We start from the raw sequence: 14,506 nt of genomic DNA on the forward strand, positions 1-14,506 counted from the left end.
GGTCTTGCAGACCTGCTAGGAGACTGTCATCCTCTGATCAGAACAAGCAGTCCCCACAGGCCACGGGAGCAGCGCAGTCACTTGTCCGCCCGGGCTCAGGTGCAGGAACGTCACACCAGCACTCTCGGAAGTGGCGTCAAAGAAGCTGTAGAGGCAAATAGCACTTTCTTCATATTGAAGGAGCTACGTCTATGCCAAGTGTTCCTCGGTCTTTCTCGCTAAATTAAAACAAACCCTGAACGATCATCCCCTATGTCTCTTGATTGGACACTGTCTTAACTTTTATGGTATTTGCATTATTCCCAGAGATGCGTTTAAAACTTGTGTTTCTTATGAAAGCGAATTTCATATTGATTCCATTGCCCCTGTGCCAGGAATGAGTGACGGGCCTGTTATTCAGTCTGTGCGGAGCCCTCAGTGTCCTGTTGGAAGTGTCTGCACCCCAGGGACCTTGCCGTTGGCCTTCAGAGTTCGGCTGTAACCGCCAATCATTGCTCTTTTTTTTTTTTAAGTTGCAAATTTCCATCATTCTTGGCCTATGACAGTGGGACACTTCCCTACACAAGTATGATATTCTGCTGTGCCTCCATGCCAGGGTAGTAATGCGAGGTGAAGCGTTGTCTGTGGCATCACTGGCATGGGCTTATTTCTGTTGGGAAGGAGGTGACTTCGAGGGGAGATGACAGGAACTTCAAAATTAAGAAATGGGGGAAGGAGAGAAGGGACCTAGTGTGGAAACTGGAAAGCCAGTGGGGAATCTGGACAGAATACCTGCATGCCAAGGGGCACAAACCGCCTCTCTCGGTCATGGTCTTCACAAGGTGAGTAGTTATGGAGTGAGTTAACACAGAAGGCGATTGAAGCAGAGGTATGCGCGTTCCAAAGACTTCAGCTTTCATGTCTGAGAATGGGGAGATGGCTGGGTCTGGTTAAAATGGAGGACGGAATCTATAAGAAGTTTTAAAGAGTGACCTGTTAATGAGCTTGTAGTTAGATGACCTGACACTCTGTGTGTTCCCACGGTTTCTCAAATGCAATATGGGAAAGTTTGTTCTTTCAATCCTGGGTGCACTTGGAGGGTGGGAGTGATCTTTTTGGCATCAGCCATAAAACTGAATGGAAAGAGCCCACCCCATTGTGCACTATTCCTCAATAATAGAACATTCTTGGAGATGGATTGATGTGAGCTCACTTGGGTTAGGCCTCCTTGGGATCCACCTGATTTCCACAATATGCTTTTCAGACAATTATCTTTATTTCATACAGAATTTTTTTCCTCATTCAAGCATCCAGGCTCTCCGTTCGTGTGAAGCAGTTTCACTCCCCTTTTTTCCTAGCACCTCTGCTAGCTCCCTGACTGGGTGTCCCTGAGAGACACCTTTTGATGAATGGCAACTTCATGTCACTTCCTGAAGGCTGGTTGCTGTCTAGGGGTACATCTACACAGGGATAAAAGCCCCGTGGCTGGCCCAGATCAGCTGACTGGGCCACGGAGCTAGCCGACATTCAGGCTCAGGCCGGACTCTGAGCTCTGGGACTCTTCCCCCTCACAGGGTTCCAGAGGTCAGGCTCCAGCCTGAGCCCAAACATCTGCGCAGCCTTTTTTCAGCCCCAGAGCTGAGCCCCACAAGCCCGAGTCAGCTGACGTGGGCCAGCTGCAGGGCTTTTATCCCCATGTAGACATAGCCTGTGGGGCTCGTGTCCCTGATGAATCAGACCCAGGCTTCTGTGCCTAATGTTTTCAGTGATTTCCTGCATTTGATGATGCTCTCTTCTTTGTTGTGAACCTTGATTTATATTTTCTTCTTCACTTGCTGGAGATTGCTCTTGAACAGCTTTTTACATGCAGAGGAGACTGGTTTTTGATAAAGAGCCCTATGGTTTCTTTTCTGTTTTTAAGTCCCCTCTGAATATTTCCACTAGCTTTTCACATTTCTCTTGGGTCAGCTGGTTATTTAGTCACCATGCTCCTGTAACACTTATCACGTTCTGTAACACGTTCTGGGGAGTGTCAAAGGGTTAAAAAAAGAGAGGGAGAGAAGACCTTGAAAGTAATTAATAGAACTAGTGAGAGTGTCTCCTGGAGAAGAAAAGCACATAATGTGGGTTTTTTCTGCTTGCCTCCTCCTCACTCTTTGTGAGTAATTACATGTAGGTGTCTTGGGGTGGGAGTATTTATAGACACTCCACATTTTTGGAGTGTTGAAATTTTCCTTTTGTAGCACTCTCGTTATACAAGGCAGTGAAAGTACAGCGTGTGCCATGCAGCCAGATTGCTTTTACTTTGTAGCAACTTTAATTAGAAATGAAAATGGAATTTTAAAGGAATTTTAATATCGCTCAGATTTGTAAATAGAGCAATTACAGTAATTTTACTATTACTTTAGGGGTGTCTCAAAAGCCACTTGATCCTTAAGATACTAGCTTTCTAGCTAGATGGTAGACATGAGGCTGGCCCTCACTATTATAAGGTATTCAAAAGCAAACTACAAAGAAACCATAATTGGGCTTCTCGCCTTTTTTGCTGGTTTGACACAAGATCTGAAAATTGTTGTTAAATGCCTTTCTACATTGTTTTCATTAATTCTCCAGCAAAAACATATAGAGTGGCCCTTTTTGTGTTTGAAGGGCCGGGGCTATTGACATTTTCACAGACAGCGTTTTTCCTGCATGTGTGTTAGGCAGTGGAGTTTGATGAGTGTTCTAACAAGGCCTTGTCTATGCTGGGAGGGACAAGCGTTGCGTTTACTGCGTTTACGTTGGTGATATAAGTAGCGTTCTGATATGGAACTTAGCAGACGGCAATTGCTGCTTGCACTCATCCCTGAGTCCCTCTCAGAATCAACAGGTTAGCACAAGAGGGAAGTTTTAAAAATGAATCTTTTCACTAGAAAGTAGAAAGGAAACCACTGTTGCAGCTTTCAAAGGCACAATGCCCTCTGCGTTTCCCATTTCCCCCAAGATGCTGTGCTCACATGAAGCAGGAGAAGGTCCATCCTCTCTGAAATATAGCTTTGATGAGCTGGAAACATTTTACGTGCAATTTTTGTAGATTCTATTATTTGGTGAGGGAAGGAGCTGCTTGGGGGAGGGGGAGGTGAAGTTATCGTAGATGCCACTAAAACCAACACTAACGGGTCACAGTTATCACTGGTCTCTCCTATTCTGAATAGAGCAGCATCTGACTCTCCCAGACCACTCTTGTAACTGTTGGCAAATACTGACAGTATCTACAGTAAATAGTTTTAAGCCACTTGTCACCATGGTATCTGACCTCCTAATGGCAATAACAGTCACTTTTGTATGGACTTCGGCTTTCTTTTGTCCCCGTCTTCCACCCCCCAACATCAGCTTGTTTGGAAATCTCAGGTCAGTGTGGCAGTGTCCGGTATTCTCAGAGTGCAACACAACCCTGGTTAGTCAGCTGCCCTTAATTACTGGCAGTTGTTGCATATTGTATTACAATGGCCCTGAACTGGGCTTTTCACAGTCTAGAATCTTTGAAAGAGTCTCGTAAAAACATTAGCAAATGACGCTTTCAGAGCAGAAAGTGTTTATTGCTGTATCCTGTTTGTTCCCCTCTCCTGATGTGTTCTTGTTTTCTGGGAACTGTAGGACAACAAATAAATGTGAATTTCTTCTAGCTTCTAGGAAAGGATGTCCTTGCAATCACATTGTCCTCAGGCCTGTCCCAAGGAGAGAAGCAGTTTGTAATACAACTTCTGATGCCTAGCAGGAAGCTTCATTTTACAGAAAGCCTTTTCACTTACAAACAATCTTTAAAAGCGCAAAGATCAAACATTGCTGTTTGTCTCTGTTTGAAACACAGTTTTGGGTTGGGATACACAGGCTTATTTGTTGTTTCATTAACAATTACTTGATACCTTTTCTTTTAAGATTCCCAGCACAATAATGAAACAACTTGAAAGGCTGCTCTGACGGATACTAACAAATGGGCACAAATTTGTGTTAAAAGAAATCTGAGCTCAGACTTTTATTCCGTCGGTTGGTAAGGGCTACGGGCATTGCCGAGAACCCCTGTGTTAGGAAATATGAGAACTGCCATATATCATCAGACCAGTGATCCATCTAGTCCAATATCGCACCTCTGACAGTGGCCAACACCAGATGTTTCACAGGGAAGTGCAGGAAATCCTGTGATGGATAATTTTGAAATAATCTGTCAATGGCAGATTTCTTCCTAACTCCAGTTTTGTCAGTTAGGTGGTGGTTCGTTTAAGCAAAGGGTGGGCAAATTACGACCTGTGGGCTGGATCCGGCCTGTCAGGGCTTTGGATTTGGCCCGCGGCATTGCCACCCCATGGCGCCACTCCCAGAAGCGGACGGTACCATGTCCCTGTGGCCCCTGGGGGAGGAGGGGCAGAGGGCTCCGTGCACTGCCCTTGCCTGCAGGCACTGCCCCCCGCAGCTCCCACTGGCTGGGAATGGGGAACCGCAGCCAATGGGAGCTTCGGGGGAGGTACCCGCAGGCAAGGGCAGCGTGCGGAGCCCTCTGCTCCCCCTCCCCCAGGGGCCGCAGGGATGTGGTGCTGGCCGCTTCTGGGAGCGGCGCAGGGCCAGGGCAGGTAGGGAGCCTGTCTTTGCCCCACTTTGCACCGCTGCCACCCCAGAGCTGCTCCAGGTAAGCGGCACCAGGCTGGAGCCTATACCCCGAACTCCTCCTGCACCCCAACCCCCTGCCTTGAGCCCCCTCTTGTGCCCTAACCCCTTGCCCTGAGCCCCCTTCTGCACCCCGCACTCCCTCCCACACCCCAACCCCCAGCCCTACATTCATGGCCCTGCATGCAATTTCCCCACCCAGGCCAAAAAATGTGCCCACCCTTGGTTTAAGCACTGAAACAGGAAGGGGTTAAAGCCTTTTAAATGTTTTTTATCCTATCTGCTATAACTGTGGATATTCACATTATCAACATAAATTTGGATCCTTTTGTGAATCCTGCTAAGATCATAAACTCCGAGATGTTCAGGCCAGAAGGGACCATCATGGTCATCTAGTCTGACCTCCTGCACATCGCAGGCCACAGAACTTCACCCACTCATCCGGTCATACGCCCATAACCTCTGGCTGAGTTACTAAGTCCTCGTATCTTGATTTAAAGACTCCAACTACAGAGCTCTTGGCCTTAATGATATCTTGTGGTAGTAGTTCCATTGATTAATTACATCCCACGTAAAATAATTTTTGGTCTCTTTGTTACTAAAAGTTTTTAGTTTCAGGGGAAAAACCCTTCAAGCTTCAGAGATCTTCATGTTTCTTCCTCCAGCTTAAAGCAAAAGCCTGAAAAGAGGCAGCTGTTTTATCCAAATAAAAACCTGGAACATGAGAAATAACACCCTGATGTTTTTTTCCCAAAGTCTTCAAAGCATTCTGCTCCATCTCCCATTTTATATATTTAGTAAATGCATATGAAGGCTGCTAAATGCTGTCTAAAGCTACACATTGATTGGAGTGTTTATTTTGGATTACATGAATGTTGCTCAAGGTAATTCAGTTTTTCGTTATGATGCTTACAAACAGGCTCTAAGAAATAGAAATCATTGTCGTTAAAGTGTGTGTGTGTGTGTATTTGTTAAACGTTTATTCTCTTTATCAGCCTGTAAAGTTCTTTCCAATAGCTTCCTGCTGGGGAGTAGGCTCTTTGCCCTATCCCCTCACCTGCAGTTCTTGTAACCTGCACTATGCTGGGCTGTCACTCCCCCTTACATAAAACACCCACAGAAGGCAAGGTTTCCTGTGCAGGTTAGAGCAGGTCAGTGCAGCATTCAGATATTGAAGGAAGAATGCGTTCGTCTTACTAATGCATAATATCTCCCCATTACGAAACTGAGTCAGTGGCCCATGGTGTATTAAACTGATGTAGTTTCCTCATTTCATTCTTTTTAATTCCTCTTAATTCTTTGTCTTGTCTAGAATCCTGGAATTATGAGCTGGAATAAGCCATACAGTCCATTCCCTGCTGACCAGGCCTGAACTGTGGCAGTCCCTACAATAGATCTTCTAGAGTTTTGTTTAGTCCAGTTTTAAATGATCCCATAATCTTCGTTCCTGTCTTTGTTTGGCATAGAGCAGTGGTTAGAATTCAGAAAAGGAATGACTTCCTTTTCATTGAATGATACTGACATTCTTTTGCCTTCAACATAAAATTCCTAAACAGTGATTAGATGGAATATTAAAGGCAGATAAATGAGGAATTTAAATTCATTAAGATTTCCTTAATTTCTCTATTTTCAGGTTTCTTTGCAGCTGAATGCATTATCTTGTACTGTGGCATCTGCTCTTGCTGATTTATTCAAACAAGCTCTAACCTTTAGACAGAGAGACTGACAGCGATAGCTGTCAACAGACAAGGGCTTGCAGCCTGAACCAGGATTTGTAGGTATGTGACATGGGGAAGGAGGATTCTCTGTGCATGAATTTAGGGCCCCCTTCAAGATAAAGTGTATTGTGAGGATGACGATGATGCACTGATTCTCCAAGGAGACACGGTGGAAATATTTCGACAGCTGATTAGCTGAGTGACATTGCTGAGAGCCTTGGAGGAGTCGTTGGCATTCCCAACCAAGTGTCCTGAATGTAAATGCCTACGGCTCTGGGCCTGCTGAGTAAGTCAGATGGAAGTGGGCAGCAGCTGCCTGTGTGGGCCAGCTAGCACAAGGAGAGAGTGCATGGTTAAGGCAAGGCTGCAAAAGCATATTCCAGGGGCTGCAATATCCCGTCCTCACGCACTTGTGGAGTCCTGCTGGGCTGCATGCTGGGGATTTCTCTCCGGTGCTGCCACTGTAGCCTCATTGCTGTAGGAGCCCCTGCAGCTGGTACATTCCCTAGCTGCAGAAGAATTGCCAAAAGGCCTGCATCATGGCTCTGTGCCTGCCCTGGCGTTGTGGACTCCAAGGCCCCTGCGCAGGAGGGGAAAGGCGGGAGGCCAGCCCAGAGCACAGCTGCCTCTGCATAGGCCACAAACACCTGCCTCTCTTGTGTGTAGCTGGAACTATTACTAACTGCCCTGGGTCAAAGCTGCAGAGGAGGGGCAGGATTTTGGGCCTTGGCCACTTTTTTGCTTACAAGCGCCCCAGCACCTCGGTGCAGTGCGGGTCCCACTTATGATCACGATTGCGAATGGCCAGGATAATACCTCTCCAGTGTGCTTGCAGCCAAAATAGTCTTCGCTCCCCACTGTTTCATGTGGGCTGCTGCTCCTCGAGTCTCAGCATCAGCTTCCACATCTGACTCTAACTCCACATCCTCTCTTAGCTCTGCTCCTGCCTAGACATTGCCCCTACTCTGCTGCTCATGCCCTGTCAGCCACCAGCTCTGCCTGCCTCGCAGTTCCCTGGTCTCGCCTAGCAACGCTGCACAGTCCTGGGTGCTGCACCCTGTACTTGGAGGACCTCCGGGCGCCTGTGCTGACTCTCTCCTGTACGGGACACTTCTTTGGCATAGCCTTTCGTTGCTGAACTGCGCCCCGCCACGCCCGTCTGTGCCTGGCCTGGGACCCTCAAACATGAAAGGCTGAGTGCAAGCCGAATGGCTGGAACTTGGGTTCAGATGCGTCTTCACTGCTGAGTCAACTCGGGTTATCGGCGCCCAGGTGTGTGCAGCCACACGGCAAGGCCAGATCCAAATGGCTGCGTTCCCCCTTGTGGGTCTCTAAGATGCCCGTGGCACTGGAGGACTATCGGCACGTAAGTGGGGTAGCCTGGGTTTTCACTGCAAAGTGAATGGGTCACCAGCCCGAGTGTAAACACCACTCGGGCTTCAGACTGTGCCCCAGCATGAGCCGGGTAGCTGAAGTCGAAAGCACAACCAAACTCAGCCAGAGGACGTTGTGGGTGGACAGGGGCTGAGTTCGGGGCAACACTCAGGTCAGAGCCTGAGTTAACAAGGCCGTAGCCAGGGCTCCACATTAGCCTCCGTTTCAGCCCTCCCACCTGTGCACACTGAGGCCCAGATCCCCTAAGCTTCTCAGGGCTGCCCCCCTGCGTCTGAGCTCAGCAGAAGCAGAGCAGCTCTTGGTAACTGGGGTGGAGGATTAAAGTGGGGGAGCAAATGGATGGGGGCGGGGGAGGAGGGCGGCTGGTACTGTGCAATGCCTCTTGCATCAGAGGTTTCATTTGCAGGTGTTTAGAGAGGAAACCTTCGTTCTGTGCATAGAGTGGCCCAGAAGCCCACGGTGTGGGATGGGCAGGGATTGAATCTAGAAAATAATTGTAGGAGCAAGAGAGACCATTTGTTATCCTGGTAGTAAGTGATTGTGTCCAGGCGAGTATTCCCGAGTCTTGGAATATTTCTTTGGTCTTTGAACTGTCCTCTCCAGCATCCATCTCAAAACAGGCTCTGTCCTAGTAGCTGGCAGCTCAGGGCTGAGAGGGTTCCGGGAAAGTGACCTGCAGGTGTAGATGAGGCTTGAGACCAGCGCCTGACCCAAATTGCCTTCCCGTCCCCTGGACACGGAGCTTTCTCCAACATAGAGTCTGACATAGGAAAGAGAAAATCCCAGGTTCTCTGGGGCCATTTCCTATCACGTAGCCCCCACCGTGCTTCCCTCGCTGCACTGCAGGGTGCTCTGTGAGCGGGAAAAGGGTCTTTGCAGAATTTAAAATAAGCCACATGCGTGGGTTCTGTCTCACTAATCCTGTTCAGTGTTTTCCCTCTTGTTTCTTCAACCTCATGTTCTAAGTAGCTGTGTTCATGTTACATACATCACATTCCTTCCCCAAGCTGAAACAGCAGCAAAACAATGTTCATCATTAACCCTGTCCAAGAGAGAGATGAACAGAAACAGCCCCAATATTTAGGGCTAGAATATTGCCAGATAAAATGTCCTCTCTAAATGGAGAAGGAAAGCCAGAGCTCATGTTGTCCTAATTGAAGAGCCCAGCAGAGGTTTTTAGCATGGAATGTGCTATGCTGCCCATCAATGTGCCCTGCTTGTAGCTATCGCTTAGAACTTTATTCCTTTCTATTGGAAAGCTTCCTCAATTTGCCGAGCCTTCCGATAGCCTGAAGTAGTGAAGGACTTTCACTCGGGCAATATACATTAACTTTGATCTGCCTGGCCTCCAACCGAGAGCGCCATCACCTTCTGTTTCTTTGTTTTACTGGACAGAACCATTCAGATCTATAGTGGGCCTTCAAGTGAGTCTCCGGCAGCTCCCAAGAAAGAAATCCATTTGATGTGTGTGGTTATGCTGAGAAATCTAATGGAAGAGCAAACCCTGGGTAAACATCCTCATTGTGCTGCTTGCTGAAATAAAGCAGCCTTTAGAATTTCAAGCCATAATTTGTATTCAAATGAAGGTCATTTGAAAGGTGTAACATAGTAAACAGCCATTATTTCATTTTGATAGTGGTACTAAAATTATAGTGTTGGTTGAATTATTTTAGTATAGGACCATTACCATCTTCCCTAAAATACTTATAGGAATTTTTATATCCGTGCTGCAGTCCTGAAATTAGAGGAAAATTAAAAATCACGAGGCTGTGATAGTGGTGTAATTTTTTGAGAGCATGTCTTGGTTTTTATAGTATTTTTTCCTTTCTCCTTCACTTCTGTGCCAAAACAGAAATGTGTGTTCTTTGTCTGAGGTTGCTGTTGACATATTGCTGCTGCTGCTGCTCCTCACGCATTTTCTACCATGATATGTTTCTGTTTTGAGTGCAAATTGTATTAGGATAGTGTTGTCATCCCTGCAGCTGGCACTGTATGGTGTGTATTGCTGAGCTACTCCTAGCAGCATGTGCATCATGCTCTGGTACTTTTTGTCTGAGTGCAACATGTCTATTCTCATCAGCACCTCAGAAGTTATTGGTCTGCTGTATGTTCCATGATGCTTTTCCTAGTATAAAAAGAGAGGAGAGGGCTGGAGTGTTGCAGGACAGGTATGAGTTGGGGAGAATCTGTCAATCTGCAAGCTCAGGCTCGTCTGGGAAGTGGAGTTCAAGGCCATGTGGTTAGCCATGGAGGATGTGGAGCAGAGATAGTCAATTATATTTTGTCAAGATCCAAATTTCTTGGTCAAGGTATAGTCGAGGTTCAGACGCCAGAGAAAATATTTTAAAAACTCACAGTGATGATGATGATAATAAGTAAATAAAAAGATTTTGGTGTTTGTTCAAAAGCATCTGGTGGTCTGGATTTGGATCACAGGCCGCCTATTGACTGCTACTGATTTGGAGTCTGCTCTCTATTACAGTTCAGATCACTACCTCATAACAGCAACAGAGGGTCCTGTGGCACCTTTAAGACTAACAGAAGTATTGGGAGCATAAGCTTTCGTGGGTAAGAACCTCACTTCTTCAGATGCAAGGCAAGAAGTGAGGTTCTTACCCACGAAAGCTTATGCTCCCAATACTTCTGTTAGTCTTAAAGGTGCCACAGGACCCTCTGTTGCTTTTTACAGATTCAGACTAACACGGCTACCCCTCTGATACTTTACCTCATAACAGCATTCTCTTTTACTTTCCTGTCTTTCTGAAGGTGCCAGAGCTTTGCTATCTTTGAGGACTGGGTTTTTCTCTGATACTTTATCTGCTTGGATGGGAGGGGCTGTGAGTTTGTCACATCTAAGCAGAGTTAGCCCTAGTTAGAGTATGGATGGGAAACCTCCAATGAAAACTCAGATGTTGCAGAAAGTGGCAGTGGTAATTCAGCAAGTGACGTTCTTGCTTCTAAATCTGGACTGAGTAGAGCTGTGCAGGGCCGGAACTTCATTTCACTGCCAGTTCCATGATTTGAAAATTCGATTGTGTTCTGAACTGGCATGAAAGCAGATTTTCAAAATTTCCCACAAAACAATTAAAAATGATCTTGGGTCATTTCACTTTGATTTAGACTTTTAAAATGTTACATTATAAAACATTTTTCTAAATGAAAAATCAAAACCGTCCGTTCCCCAAATGTGAAAATGGACCCCTGCAGTGCTATTAAAATATTTTCTTTTGCAATGTTTGTCAATCAAATTTAATCAGAATTGACACATTCCCACAGAAGTTTTTTTTTGAAGAAATTGCATTTCTAGTGGAAAATGCCCTGTCAGAATATGTTTGGCTAACTCTAGTACTGAGCAGTGGGTCGAAATGGTTTCTTTTGTAAGGAAACCCAAGGCCTTGAGCACTAACAATCCCACGGCACTTTTCAGAAGAGCCATGGAGGAGCCAGGAGAGCTTGCAGGCTCTGCAAAGTTATGCATCCATCCATAATGTCGAGCATTTGGGTTTCTAATTCTAACACTGGTGGAGAGGAGAAGCTGGGAGGCCTCGAGTCTGTCATGCAGCCTTCAGCGATTACTTGGGGTGGGAAGTTAAGCTTCAAATGATGTGTGTGTTTGGTGGGGTCGGTCAGAACTGATGGCATGCGTGGGGGGCAGAGTTTGTTTATTGGTGGGGAAATTAACAATATAAAATTAACATGGCACACATTAAATGGATTAAATACTGGCTCAAAATGGAACTGTAAATGAGGAATCATCACTGAGCGGGTCTGTTTCCAGTGGGTTCGCTCAGGGATTTGTTCTTGGCAAATCTCTTTAACATCTTTATCAGTGGCCTGGAAGACAATCACCTCTGATAAAGGTTTCAGATTTCACAGAATTGGGGGAGTGATAAATAATGAAGGTTGGGTCACTGATTCTGAGCAATCCAGATCACTTGGTAAACTGGGCACAAACAAACAATATGTGTTTTAATAGGCTAAACGTAAATCTATGCATGTGGGAACAAAGAATAGAGGCCATAGGGGAACTATCCTAGGAAGCAGGGACTGAAAAACATTTGGGGGTTGTGGTGGAGAATGAGCTGAGTGTGAGCTCCCAGTGTGAGGCTGTGGCCAAAAGAGCTAATGCGATCCTGAGATGCATAAACAGGTCAGTCTTGAGTAGGTGCAGAGAGGTTATTTTACTTCTTTTTTTGGCACTGGTGCAACAGCTACCAGAATAGTGTGTCCCATTCTGGTGGCCACAATTTAAGAATAACGCTGATAAATTGAAAGAGGTTCGGAGAAAAGCGGTAAGAATGATTAAAGAATTAGAAAACACGCATTATAATGGTGGACTCAAAGAGCTCAATCTATTTGGCTTAACGAAGAGAAGAGTAAGGGGTGACTTGATTACAGTCTATAATTACTTAATGGGGAACAAATATTTAATAATGGGCTCTTCAATCTAGCAGAGAAAGGTACAACATGATCCAATGGCTGGAAGTTGAAGTTAGACAAATTCAGACTGGAAATAAGGTGCACATTTTAAACAGTGAGAGTCATGAAGAATTGGAACAGCCAGGCCCTCCGACAGGGTGGGCAAAGGGGGTAATTGCCCAGGGGCACGGGCAACATGCGCTGCCCCTGCCCTGAGCGCCAACTCTGCAGCTCCCATTGGCTGGAAACTGTGGCCAGTGGGAGCTGCGGGGGCAGCACCTGTGGGCAGCGGCGTGCAGAGACCCCTTGGGCCCCCTGCCTAGGAGCTGCTGCTAGAGGGGTGTGCTGGTCGCTTTCGGGAGCCGTCCGACCCCCTGACCCTTCCTCCACCCCAACGCCCTGCCCCAGCCTAGAGCCTGCACCCAAACTCCCTCCCAGAGACCCTCCCACACCCAAACTCCTTGCCCCAGCCTGGTGAAAGTGAGTGAGGGTGGGGGAGAGCGAGCGACAGAGGGAGGGGGATGGAGTGAGCAGGGGGTTCTTGGGGAAGGGGCAGGGCAGGGGGCAGGGCAAGGCTCTTTGGGCTTGTGCAATTCGACAGCTGGCAACCCTACCAGGCAGGCATGTGGAAACCCCGGCTGTGCCAGAAGACCACGCCCGGCAGTGCAGCCGGCAGCTCGCTGGGCACCAGCCAGCGCAGACGCAGCACTGCCCGAATGTCCGCGGCTTGTGCATGCGTCGGGGCCCATTGACTGTTCTGCTCCGGGGCCTGGAATGGCTGTCGGCTGGGCTGGGAACAGCTTCCCAAAGTCGTGGTGGATTCCCCAGCACTGACCATTTTAAAATCAAGTTTGGGTGTTTTTCTGAAAAATCTCTTCTAGGGATTATTTCAGGAAGTTCTCTGGCCTGTGTTATACAGGAGGTCGGACTAGATGATCACAGTGGTCTCTGGTCTTAGAATGTAGGAATCTGTGTGGGAAAGTTCCCCTGTAAATAAGGGGGGCTGCATGGGTAGGCTGACAGGCGTAGGGTGAGTGCAATCAGAGCTGAACTCAGAGGTCTCCTGCCAAGACACACAGGATATGACCCCGCTGACTCAGGCCATGTCTGCACCGGAGAGCTGACGGGCACAGCTGTACCAGTGCAGTGCGTTGCTGTATGATAGCTTGGGGTAGCTGCTCTCCCCCAAAGGGGGAGGGATCTCCCATTGACATAATAAAACCACCCCCACGAGTGGCGGGAGCAGCTCTCCCACTACCATAGCGCTGTCCACTCGGGCAATTCTGTAACTTACGTTGCTCAGGGGATGGTTTTTTCACACCCCATCAACGTAAGTTATACCGACAAAAGTGCTGGTATAGACAAGCCCTCAGGCTACGGGGCTATAAAATTGCCGTGTGGCCATGTGAGCTTGGGCTGGAGTCCCGGATCTGAGATCCTCCCTACCCAGGGCATCCCAGAGCCCGGGCTCCAGCCGGAGCCCTGCGAGCCCGAGTCAGCTGACTGGGGCAGCCGCGGGTGTTTAATTGCAGTGTAGACGGACCCAATCGGAGTTTATTTCTTGGCCTCAGTCACATGCATTTGCTCAGGAGTCTGAAGCTAATAACCTCGTTAGATGAGACGGGTCAATATTTGTTGGGGGCACGTCTCCTCTCTTTATCGTACATCCTTGGTCTGTTTCCATCAATATACCCCTATAAATACACGGGTGTATCCAGTGACTCAATGGAGATGGAACTGATCTCATTAGAGAGGATTTTGCCTTCTATTTTTATAATTATAATTTATGTGTGGGGAGGGTGTATGTAGCGGGGGTGGGGGGGATGTGTCCTGATAAATTTAAATAGAGCTAGAATGTTATTATTAGGCCTAATAATTATGAAAACCAACATTCAGGAAGCAAATGGTTGGTCCTGAATGTTTAGTGGATAAAAGGGCTTTAAAATAATCTTCACGAAAAGCTGAAGTCTTAAGAAAATCGCGGTTTCCAATTTGAGAGCTGATTCATAGGGTTTAATTTCCCTGGCACATTAGTTTGCATCAATCATTTGAATGTCCAGAACCCTAACACACAGTAAAGCTCCACATTGCTGAATAATAGGAAGAAGAATCAGGTTTCCCTGATTCTGATTCCCAGAAACATCTGCCAAGACTAGGGATTTTCCTACTTTAAACCAGAGCCAGTTGCTCGATTCCAGCCCAGGTGTCCTGTCTGTAAATAGAAAGTGTGCAGGAACCTTTTCAGTTCATTAATATTAACCCGAAAAGATTTACTTTAGCCATAACTGGTTAATAGAAATTCTGCTGTTACTTTCAGAGAAAAGTAAATGTTGATGAATGGATGAGAGAAAAGA

Source organism: Malaclemys terrapin, chromosome 19, assembly GCF_027887155.1.
Source record: "Malaclemys terrapin pileata isolate rMalTer1 chromosome 19, rMalTer1.hap1, whole genome shotgun sequence".
Classification (NCBI taxonomy): Eukaryota; Metazoa; Chordata; order Testudines; family Emydidae; genus Malaclemys; species Malaclemys terrapin.